Raw genomic sequence first — 11,761 nt, 5'->3', positions numbered from 1 at the left:
CTTGCACAAACACAAATCAGAATCCAACCTACTGCTGCACTTTCAGTTTCCTTGGGAACATTCTCCCAAACCAGAACTATTTTCCCTTTCCAACTTCACCCTAAAAGCTTTTTTTCCTCTTTCCCTCCTCTATTTGAAGCTGAAAAAAACCTCAAATTTTCACACCCCTCTCCCCCCCCAAACAAAAACCAAACCAAACCCAAACAAGTGGAAGTTGCCCTTTCTGTGCTGGTGGAGCCAGGAGCCTGCTCAGCTGCCCCAGCCTGTTATTGGCTTTTTAATTTCCCTCTGCAAAGCCCCAGCTATGTTAAGCAGCCCTTAGCAAGCTGTCACAGATGAGACCCAATAAGCACATCCTGACTTAACGCACATCAGGGGGTTGCCAAGGATACAGTGTCAGGGGAGCGGGGTCAGGAGTCAAACTGACCAATATTGAGTAAATTACATTGCTTGCAATGATTCCCCCTGAGCTAGTGATGATATGGCATGCCCATAGTTTTGCTCTGCAGCCCTGATAAATACTGCAGTTGAAGGCTAAACAATGAACAAAGCATGGAAAAATGATTCTCCATAGAGCGCCGCCGACGTTCTGCTCCCTCACATTAGCTGCAGATTAAAGGCAAATAAATAAACAGCAGCCTGGCACTGACATTATCTCTCTTTCTTTCCTCCAGGAACCTAACAAAGGCACTTGAAGATTTTTTTTCCCCCCACTCCAAAGACAATAAAATGCAAGCAAGAAGCATAAAAGAAGCCAGAAAGCTACAGAGCTCTCAGCCTGACCTCAGTGCCAGGCAAAGGGCATGGAACAGGTCATCCTCAGTGCCATCACCAAGCACCTACAGCATGGCCAAGGGCTCAGGCTCAGACAGCAGAGGTTTAGGTCCTGTCTCACCAACCTGAGATCCTCTTATGATCAGGTTTCTGCCTGGTGCATGTGGGGCAGGCTGTGGATGGAGTCTGTCTGGGCTGCAGCAAAGCCTCTGGCACCATCTGCCACAGGCAGCTCCTGGCACAGCTGGCAGCTCCTGGCTGGGACAGAGCCACTCTGGTATGGGTCAAGAACTGGCTGGAGGCTGTGCCCAGAGAGAGGTGGTGGTGAATGGAGCCACATGCAGCTGGCAGCTGGCACTGGTGCCATGCCCCAGGGGTCAGTGCTGGGCACAGTCCTGTGCAATGTCTTTATTGATGATCTGGAGCAGGGCATTGAGTCCAGCAGCAGCAAGTTTGCAGCTGGCACCAAGCTAGGAGCAGCTGTGGAGCTGTTGGAGGGGAGCCCTGCAGAGGGACCTGGCCAGGCTGCATGGGTGGGCAGAGGCCAAGGGGATGAGACTGAACAAGGCCAAGGGCAGGTTCTGCACTTTGGCCACAACAACCCCAAGCAGCACTGCAGGCTGGGGCCAGAGTGGCTGAGAGCAGCCAGGCAGAGAGGGAGCAGGGGGTGCTGTGAGAGAGCAGCTGCAGAGGAGGCAGCAGTGCCCAGGTGGGCAGCAGAGCCAATGGCATCCTGGGCTGGCTCAGGAGCAGTGTGGGCAGCAGGACGAGGGAGCTGCTTCTGCCCCTGTGCTCAGCACTGCTCAGGCCACCCCCAGATCCTTTTCCCCTTCACTGCCTTCCAGCAGCTCAGCCCCCAACCTCTCCTGCTCCCTGGGCTTGTTCTTTCCCAGCTGCCAGCCTCTGTCCTTCTCTTCATAGCAGAGATGCTCACAGCCCTCTGATCATCTCTGTGACCTTTCTCTGCACCCAACCCATCAGATTCACCTCTCCTTTGAGTTGAGGAAGGGTCAGCAAAGTTCCAAGAGCTCTTCAGGTGCCTTTCAAACTGCAGGCATCAATTCTGTCCTCTCAGCCCTGCTGTCCAAAAGAAAAGATCCCCGGGGGGGTGGGGGGTGGGCAGGAGCCCTGTTAATTAAGAGTGTAACATATCTCTGCCAAGGCAGGTAAAGGAGTCTCCTTGTGCTATTTATAGCAGCTTCTTAACCATGCTTAGCAGCACCACCTCCACTTGCTCCAGCAGCACTGCTTCAAGTCTAAGTAGCCCTAAAGGGGAAAAGGACCTGGAGGGGTTGGGGTCGTGGTGGATGGGAGGCTGAGCATGAGCCAGCAATGGGCTCTGGTGGCCAGGAGGGGCAATGCCAGTCTGGGGTGGGTTAGAAGGGCTGTGGTGAGGAGGTCCAGAGAGGTTCTCCTGCCCCTCTGCTCTGCCCTGCTGAGGCCACAGCTGGAGTCCTGTGTCCAGTTCTGGGCCCCCAGTTCAAGAGGGACACAGAACTGCTGGAGAGAGCCCAGCACAGAGCCACAGAGCTGCTGCAGGGAATGGAACAGCTCTGTTAGGAGCAGAGCCTGAGGCAGCTGAGGCTGTGCTGCTGGGAGAGGAGCAGCTGAGAGGTGAGCTCAGTGATGGGGCTAAAGCTGTGCAGGTGAGTGGCAGGAGGCTGGAGCAGGCTCTGCTGGGGGATGCCCAATGCCAGCACAAGGGGCACTGGTGGCAGCTGAGGCAGAGGAAGTGCCATGGGAACCCGAGGAGCAATTTTCCCCTGTGAGGCTGACAGAGCCCTGGCACAGGCTGCCCAGGGGGGCTGTGGAGTCTCCCTCTCTGCAGATATTCAACCCCCACCTGAATGTGTTCCTGTGTGCCCTGCTCTGGCTGCTGCTGCTCTGGCAGGGGTTGGACTGGCTGAGCTTTGGAGGTGCCTTCCAGCCCCTGCCCATCTGTGCTGCTGTGGAGCTCCAAGGCTGGGATCGCTTTACACCTGAGCTGGCAGCGATGCCACTGGGCACCAAAGGAAGTGGCTTGAACTCATAGTTAACAAGCCCAGGGGGGGCCATGTGTGCGTGGGGATTGGTGGGGAGGGAATTAAAGTCTTAGTTTCTGCTGGGTTATGATTAATGTGGAAGGGGATGAGCTCTGGAGGCCCCTCCCAGCCCCTGTGATGGTGTGAAAGCAGCTTGCACAGAGAAGAAGACCTTAGTTTGGACTCGATGAGCCTCTTCCACCTCCTGCCACTCCGTGAGTGCTGCCCTCACCCATCAAGGAGTCTTGTTCCAGTCACACCAGCTGCAGCTCCTACACTGCTTACACGGCAGTGTCCCTGTTGCTATCAGTAGCGATGGTGACTTAGGAGCCTGCTCCTGCGCTCGTTCCGCAGCCAGCAGTGGCCGAGAGGGTGACTACATCACAGCTCCATTCACGGGCAGCAGCCTCATTCTTTCTCGGGCGCCCTCCTTAAGCCACAATTAGGTTATTCACGCTGGGGCAGCAGGATAGATGCTTCTAAGGAGCGCAGTTAAGGTCTTCACTCAAGATTTCAGCTCTTGCCAGCAGCTCCTTTCCACTCCCAAGCTTGCAGTGCTGTGGCTTGGCAGGGCAGGGCTCATCTGCCTGGGTAATGAGGCTGAGGTCTCATTGCTCCATGAAGAAGGAGACAGCTGCAGAAGGGGGAAGAGTGAAGAGAGCCTTGCAGTTAGCAGAGTCAAATGTCTGCAGATTGATGGCAGCATCGTTTTGCAGGAGGCACTCTGCAGAAGTTAATTAAGCTAACCTGAAGGAGGAACATGAGCAGAAAGCTCCTGCTTGAAGCATCTGAAGCCAACCAAGCATCTAAAAGTGCAAGTATTGAATGATACATAGCAGTGGGCCTTAAGTACACATTTGTTTCCCCACCAGTTCTTGACTGGAGGTGGTAAATAGATGGAGGTGGTAAAGAGATGGAGGTGAACGAGAGATTGAGGGATGGAGGGGGCAGAGGGATGGAGAGGGCAGAGGAATGGAGGGGGCAGAGGAATGGAGGAGGCAGAGGCAGAGGGATGGAGGAGGAAGAGGGATGGAGAAGGCAGAGGAATGGAGAGATGGAGGGGGCAGAGGGGTAGGGGATGGAGGGGGCAGAGGGATGGAGAAGGCAGAGGGATGGAGGAGGAAGGGGCAGAGGGATGGAGGGATGGAGGGGGCAGAGAGATGGAGAAGGCAGAAGGATGGAGGAGGAAGAGGCAGAGGGATGGAGGGATGGAGGGGGCAGAGGGATCTAGCTCCTGTGAGCAGAAGACCCCAAAAAGGATTTGGGTTAAGACACTTCCAGTTTGGTTTTCTTCTCCCATTCTTGGGAAGTAGGATTTGGAGAGCTGTAGTTGAGGTTCCTTTTGTCCTTAGTATCAGGTGATAGAAGGAGAGGAACAGGCCTGGAATTGTGCCAGGGAAGGGTTAGGTTGGAAAGGAGGAAAAATTCCCTTGCTGCCAGAGTGGTCAGGGGTTGGCAGAGGCTGCCCAGGGAGGAGGTGGAGTCCTCATGCCAGGAGGTGTTCCAGCAACCTGTGGCCATGGCACTTGGAGCCAGGGTTTGAAGGCCATGGTGGGGCTGGGTTGAGGGTTGGTCTGGGTGACCTTAGAGAGCTTTTCCAACCCAGCCAATTCTCAGCTTCAATACTCAGACAGCTTTACCCTTGATCAGCAAGATCAACTGGAACAGCACCCACTGCCTCCTCTGCCAAGTGAGTGCAACCTGGCCTTGGCCTCTGGATGAGGCCATGAACAACCTGCTCTAGTGGAAGGGTCCCTGCACATGGCAGAGGGGTTGGATGATGTTGGAGGTCTCTTCCAACCCAACCCCTTCTGTGAATCTAGGAAATGTAAATGGTAACAAACTTGAGTTTGCCTAAGCCTGTAGAGACTGCATGAAGGGCAAAGCAGTAGGAGTTTGCTGCCTTTGCATCTTGTACTCTTCCTGGAGCATCCAAAACCAACTTCCATATTCCCATTTTGCCCAGCTGGCTAAAATGAAAGGATTTCTTTTTATCAGGCTGAGAGAGTTGGAGCTGTTCAGTCTGGAGAAGAGAAGGCTCCAGGGAGACCTCAGAGCAGCCTGCCAGGACCTGAAGGGGCTACAGGAGGTCTGGGGAGGGACTTTTGACAAGGGCTGGGAGTGCCAGGATGAAGGACAACAGCTTTGAGGTAGGAGAAGAGAGATAGGAGGAGATAGGCTGGAGAGCAGCCCTGAGGAGAGGCACTTGGGGGTGCTGCTGCTGGAGGAGAAGCTGCACAGGAGCCAGCAGAGTGCACTTGCAGCCCAGAGAGCCAAGCAGAGGCTGGGCTGCAGCAGCAGCAGTGTGGCCAGCAGGGCCAGGGAGCTGATCCTGCCCCTCTGCTGTGCTCTGCTGAGAGCCCACCTGGAGTGCTGCATCCAGCTCTGGAGCCCCTGGGACAAGAGGGTTGTGGAGATGCTGGAGAGTGTCCAGAGCAGGGCCAGGAGGATGCTGAGAGAGGCTGCAGCAGCTCTGCTGTGAGCACAGCCTGAAAGAGTTGGGGCTGTGCAGGCTGGAGCAGAGGAGGCTCCCAGGGCACCTTCTGGTGGCCTTGCAGGGTCTGCAGGGGGCTCCAAGAGAGCTGGGGAGGGACTGTGGAGGCTGTGAGGGAGTGCCAGGACTGGGGGGAATGGAGCACAGCTGGAGGTGGGGAGAGTGAGGCTGGAGGTGAGGAGGAAGTTGTTGAGCAGGAGAGTGGTGAGAGGCTGGCAGGGGTTGCCCAGGGAGGTGGTTGAGGCCCCATGGCTGGAGGTGTTTGAGGCCAGGCTGACTGAGGCTGTGTGCAGCCTGCTCTAGGGTAGGGTGTCCCTGGGCATGGCAGGGGGTTGGCACTGGCTGCTCCTTGTGCTCCCTTCCAGCCCTGACTGATTCTATGAGACAGGATGAGAGGGAATGGACTGAAGCTGGAAAAAGGGACATTGGGATGGGAGATGAGGAAGAAATTCTCGGCAGTGAGGGTGGGGAGGCACTGGCACAGGTTTGCTCAGGCAGGCTGTAGCTGTCTCCTCAAGGCCAGGCTGGATGAGATCTCGAGCAGCCTGGGCTGGCAGGAGGTGTCCCTGCCCATGGCAGGGGAGGTTGGAACTGGCTGTCCTTTAAGGTCCCTTCCAACCCAGACTGCTCTGTGTATCTGTGAACCTGCAGTTACTGCACCTGATAGTTTTAAATCTCAGCTAGCACCAGAAAAGGAGAGAGAAAAGAAAACCTCTTGACAGCCACCACCTGAGATGCTCCTGCAGCGCTTCCCACACTCAATACAATCAGGTTTTTTACTACTGCTCTTGCTGGAAATTGTATCAGAAGCAGGAAAAGATTGGCACAAACCTTGAATCCTTGGAGTGGTAGCTAATAAAGGACAACATCTCCCAACCTGCTGGAGCCGTCTGAGGTGCAGCTACGTTAGCTAAAAGCCCAATTAACGGGGCGGGGGGAGAAAGAAGAAATCATTGACTGTAAAGGAGAATCAAACCTTTAAGAGCTTCCTACTGTATCACCCTGAAAGCAGCAGAATCTTCTCCAAAATCTTCCAATTTAAGGCCTCATTAACTTATGTAATAACTTGCCTGGTGAATCCACAAGGCTGTAGTTAAAGGTCAACAGGCAGTTAGCAGCGAGGCTTCCCGGAGCAGCCTCTGCTCTCCCTTCCCTACTTACAGCTAACTTGGGGTGTTGCACTGCAAGCAGAGCTCCAAACTCCTTTTGAGCTAAGCTATTTCGAGATGAAATGATGCACACTGCAATAAAACACACACCCCCAGCTTCCCCCCCCCAAAAAACAGCAAGCAAAAAAGCAAGTAACCCCCCCCATGAGCTCGGATTTGGCACGGCTGTTGGTGAGTCAATGTTAAAGCCAAGGTAAAGTTAATCACAGGTGGATCTGCTCCAGAAATGACAGCAGCCACTGGCTCCTCAGAGGGACACAGCTGTTGTGTGGCAGAGAATGATGGAATGGGAGAGTGGTTTGAATTAGGGGAGAGTCAGAGTGGAGGTGAGGAGGAAGTTGCTGAGCAGGAGAGTGGTGAGAGGCTGGCAGGGGTTGCCCAGGGAGGTGGTTGAGGCCCCATGGCTGGAGGTGTTTGAGGCCAGGCTGGCTGAGGCTGTGTGCAGCCTGCTCTAGGGTAGGGTGTCCCTGGGCATGGCAGGGGGTTGAGACTGGCTGCTCCTTGTGCTCCCTTCCAGCCTGGAAAAATCTGAGAAGAAGTGAAAAAATCTGAGAGGAAGGATTCTGTGCTTCTATGCTCCTGTGCTTCTGTGCTTCTATGTTCCTATATTCCTGTGCTTCTATGTTCCTGTGCTTCTATGTTCCTGTGTTCCTATGTTCCTATGCCTCTGTGCTTTTATGCTCCTGTGCTTCTGTGTTCCTATGCCTCTGTGCTTCTATGTTCCTGTGCTTCTATGTTCCTATGCCTCTGTGCTTTTATGCTCCTGTGCTTCTGTGTTCCTATGCCTCTGTGCTTTTATGCTCCTGTGCTTCTGTGTTCCTATGCCTCTGTGCTTCTATGTTCCTGTGCTTCTATGTTCCTATGCCTCTGTGCTTTTATGCTCCTGTGCTTCTGTGTTCCTATGCCTCTGTGCTTTTATGCTCCTGTGCTTCTGTGTTCCTATGCCTCTGTGCTTCTATGTTCCTGTGCTTCTATGCCTCTGTACTTCTATGTTCTTGTGCTTCTATATTCCTGTGCTTCTATGCCTCTGTACTTCTATGTTCTTGTGCTTCTATGTTCCTGTGCTTCTATGCCTCTGTACTTCTATGTTCCTGTGCTTCTGTGCTTCTATGTTCCTATGCCTCTGTGCTTCTATGTTCCTGTGCTTCTGTGCTTCTATGTTCCTATGCCTCTGTGCTTTTATGCTCCTGTGCTTCTGTGTTCCTATGCCTCTGTGCTTCTATGTTCCTATGCCTCTGTGCTTCTATGTTCCTGTGCTTCTATGCCTCTGTACTTCTATGTTCTTGTGCTTCTATGTTCCTGTGCTTCTATGCCTCTGTACTTCTATGTTCCTGTGCTTCTGTGCTTCTATGTTCCTATGCCTCTGTGCTTCTATGTTCCTGTGCTTCTGTGCTTCTATGTTCCTATGCCTCTATGCTTCTATGTTCCTGTGCTTCTGTGCTTCTATGTTCCTATGCCTCTGTGCTTCTATGTTCCTGTGCTTCTGTGCTTCTATGTTCCTATGCCTCTGTGCTTCTATGCCTCTGTGCTTCTATGCCTCTGTGCTTCTATGCCTCTGTACTTCTATGTTCCTATGCCTCTGTGCTTCTATGTTCCTGTGCTTCTATGCCTCTGTACTTCTATGTTCCTGTGCTTCTGTGCTTCTATGTTCCTATGCTTCCTTGCTTCTATGCTTCTGTGCTCTTGGGGCTTTTTTTTCCAGCTCACACCTAAAATGAGCTATTAATTTGTGTGGTTGTTGGGTTTTGTTTTTTTTTAGTAAAAAGGGAATTGTTTGGCAGAGAGATGTCTCAGCAGCAAGGTTGACAAAAAAAAAAAAAATAAGGGGGAGGAAAGAAAAGAAAAAAAAACCCAACCACAACCCTGAATGGTTGCCTAAAACAAGGGGAGGGGGGAGAACAGAAAAAAAAGGAGTGTCAAAATGTGGATGTGCCTCCAATCATTTAAAAAATAGAAGGTGATAAGTTGAAAATGTCAGGTAATTGGCAGACAGATAGAAAGTTAAACTGTGTCCTCAGTGAAGAAAATTAACCAGCAGCTGCCAGCAGAGGCCCCAAGGTCATCTGAATGTCAGAACCAAGTAAGGGCCAATCATTCAGGAAGGGGTCTGAGCTGCTGATATTTTGCCCTCGCCGGTCATTTGCAGCTCTCCCAGGAACTGCCCTGAACTACTGCCAACATGTGTTCAGTGCTAAAAATTACACAGATGGTGATTTATTGCCCGGCACACTCCCAGCCCCCCTCCCCCCCAGCACACCTCCTTCCTTCAAAAGAGAAAAAAAAGGCAAAAGAGAAAAAAAAGGCAAAAGAGAGCCCCCCCCCCCGATAAATAACTAAACAACTCCCCCTCCTGAGCCAACCCAAACTCCGCCGCGGGTTCAAGCGGCTCCTTTGTTCCGGTCGCTCCCTCTCCGCCGCGGATCATATCATCATCAATGACATTGAAGTTATCATCTCCAGGAGGCTCTTTTACCCACCCCCACCCCTCCTTACACACACACACACACACCCCACTGCTCTGATAAGGCCTCCACTGAGGGAGGATCAATACTTACTATTCATTTCTGAAATTATCTCCGCATTGATCCCCGGAGCGAGCGCCGGCGAGGCCGAGGCGCAGCGCCTTTAATACAATAATTATATCAAGGTTTACAAGGGCTCATCCTGACGGCCAATAAAAAGCTGTCAGCTGGCAGGGACAGTTACAATCCCATCATCCATCAAAAAATGCTCTGCCCTGACCTAACTGGGGGCTCCTGGGGGCCTCCAGAAACGTGGGAGTGGGAGGAGGAGAGGAGAGGCAGATTCACGTCGGATGCGGCTAAGGAGGGATGTGTGGGTGCGTGGTGCCATTTGTGGCATGGAATCATTGAGTGGTTTAGGTTGGAAGGGACCTCAAGGATCATCCAGTTCCAACCTCCTGCCATAGGCAGGAATAACTCTCACCAGAAGAGATCATAAAATGGTTTAGGTTGGAAGGGACCTCAAAGCTCATCCAGTTCCAATCCCCTGCCATAGGTAGAGACACCTCCCACTAGAACAGGTCATAGAGTCACAGAGTGGATTAGATTGGAAGGGAGCTCAGGGCTCAGCCAGTTCCAACCTCCTGCCACAGGCACGGACAGCTCCTACTAGAACAGGTCACAAAATCACAGCGTGGTTTAGGTTGGAAGGGAGCTCAAGGCTCAGCCAGTTCCAACCTCCTGCCATAGGAAGGGACAGCTCCTACTAGAACAGGTCACAGAATCACAGCGTGGTTTAGGTTGGAAGGGAGCTCAAGGCTCAGCCAGTTCCAACCTCCTGCCACAGGCACAGACAGCTCCTACTAGAACAGGTCACAGAATCACAGCGTGGTTTAGGTTGGAAGGGAGCTCAAGGCTCAGCCGGTGCCAATTCCGCCTTGCTGAAGCTCATCCTGTTGATATTGGTCCATGGATCCAATCTATCCAAGCTCCCTTGCAGAACCTCCCTACCCTCTTGAAGTTCAACACTGCCACCTGACTTGGTGCCATCTGCCACCTCGCTGCTGGCACATTCTGTGCCTGTATCAAGGGCACCAATAAAGATGTCAAACAGAAGTGGTCCCAACACTGAGCCCTGAGGAGGCTCACTTGTGCCGCCCGATTTAACTCCATTGCCACCCTTTGGGCTGCTTATCCAGCCAGTCCCCCAGCCAAACCTTTCTGATCTCACCTTGGCCCAGATGCCTCAGATGCCACCTGGCTCCCTTTGCATCCTTCTCAGGGAGTGTGCAGAGGTAAGACTGATTATCCCCCTAATTGAGAATTAATAAACACTCCACTTAATGACTGCTATAGAATTCCCATTGCCCCTTATTGATTGCTCAGGCTTTGCAGGCTGGCAGGAGACCATTAAAGGAAAGCCACCACACTTAGGAAAAGACAGCTCCTACCCAAGCCCCACATGGTTGGAGAACTGACCTACAACAGACAAAAAAAGGACAGGAAACTGCTACAAGTACTTCATTCTGAGTCACAGAGGACTTTGCTCCTCTCTTATCCACAGCCTCTTCCCATTCCTCTAGCAGGTTAGCAGAGAACCACAGGATGGTAGGGGTTGGAAGGGAACCTCTGAAAAATGAGTCCAATCCTCCTGCCAAAGCAAGGTTACCTAGGGCAGGTCACACAGGAATGTGTCCAGGTGGGTTTGCAAAGCCTCCAGAGAAGGAGACTCCACAACCTCTCTGGGCAGCCTGCTCCAGGGCTCCAGCACCCTCACAGCAAGTGATTTTCACCTGGTGTTGAGCTGGAACCTCCTGGGTCCCAGTTTGTCACAGGACACCACTGAGAAGAGCCTGGCCCCTTCTAACCTATACTGGTGCCACAAGCCTCTGAGCTAAAGGCTGGGTGGAAGGGGAGCAGAAAGGATGGGTGGAAGGGGAGCAGAAAAGATGGGTGAAAGGGGAGCTGTAAGGATGGGTAGAAAAGGAGACAGAGAAGATAAAGGCTGGGTGGAAGAGGAGCTGTAAGGGTGGGAGGAAGAGGAGCTGTAAGGATGGGTAGAAGAGGAGCTGAAGGGATGGGTGGAAGAGGAGCTGTAAGTATGGGTAGAAGAGGAGCTGTAAGGATGGGTGGAAGAGGAGCTAGAGAAGTTAAAGGCTGGCTGGAAGGGGAGCTATAAGGGTGGGAGGAAGAGAAGCTGTAAGGGTGGGAGGAAGAGGAGCTAGAGAAGCTAAAGGCTGGCTGGAAGGGGAGCTGAAGACCTGTATGAAGTCAAAGCTCCATCTCCCTGCCACTGCGGGATTCTGCAGTGCACGCAGGCAGCTGGAGGCCTAGAGGAGGACAAATTATCAACCCAACCCCCCTACCCCGACCCCCCCCCAGCCCATAATGTGGGATTTGTCATCCAGTTACATGACAAAGACTGCAGTAATTTGCCAACATCAAGATGGTCTCATCCAGCCTGCTGTCGACAGCTGCCATTGTCATGATAATGAAGCCAGCTCGGCAGAACTGACACAGGATGCATAAAGTGGTTTTATTTTCTTGGGCTTTCTTCTTTTTGAAGCCGATATTAACAACAGAGGCTCCAAACAGAGCTGAAATGAATCTTTGTAACATTGAAAGGTTTAAGGGAGATGGAGCTTCAGGAGCACAAAACGCTCCCACTCACCAGCCAGGCTGGGAAAGCAGACAGCCAAACTTTGCTTGTCTGCAAGGGCTCCTTCAAGAGGGAATGAAAAAGGGGAGGGAGAGGGGAAAAAAGGGCTTGTGTGGAGTTTGAGAAGCCAAAAGCAGCTGGTTTGGACGTTTGGAGGTTCTAAGGTGATGGCACCACACTGA

Source organism: Pogoniulus pusillus, chromosome 21 (assembly GCF_015220805.1).
Source record: "Pogoniulus pusillus isolate bPogPus1 chromosome 21, bPogPus1.pri, whole genome shotgun sequence".
Classification (NCBI taxonomy): domain Eukaryota; kingdom Metazoa; phylum Chordata; class Aves; order Piciformes; family Lybiidae; genus Pogoniulus; species Pogoniulus pusillus.
The sequence above is the reverse complement of the archived record's forward strand: the minus strand, read 5'-3'. Positions refer to the sequence as shown.